Here is a 210-nt window from a genome sequence, read left to right on the forward strand (position 1 = left end):
AAATATTTTTGTACAAGTGGGTCCTTTTCCCATTTTTATGATCTCTTTAGGATACAGACCTAGAAGTGGCATTGCTGGGTCAAAAGGTATACATAATTTTATAGCCTTTTAGCCCCACACTTTTTCTCTTGTAAAGGTTCCCAGGGATAAGCTAGATGTGTGTGTGTGTGTGTGTGTGTGTGTGTGTGTGTGTGAGAGAGAGAGAGAGAG

The sequence above is a fragment of the Vombatus ursinus genome, unplaced genomic scaffold (assembly GCF_900497805.2).
Source record: "Vombatus ursinus unplaced genomic scaffold, bare-nosed wombat genome assembly UNPS02014945.1, whole genome shotgun sequence".
Lineage (NCBI taxonomy): Eukaryota > Metazoa > Chordata > Mammalia > Diprotodontia > Vombatidae > Vombatus > Vombatus ursinus.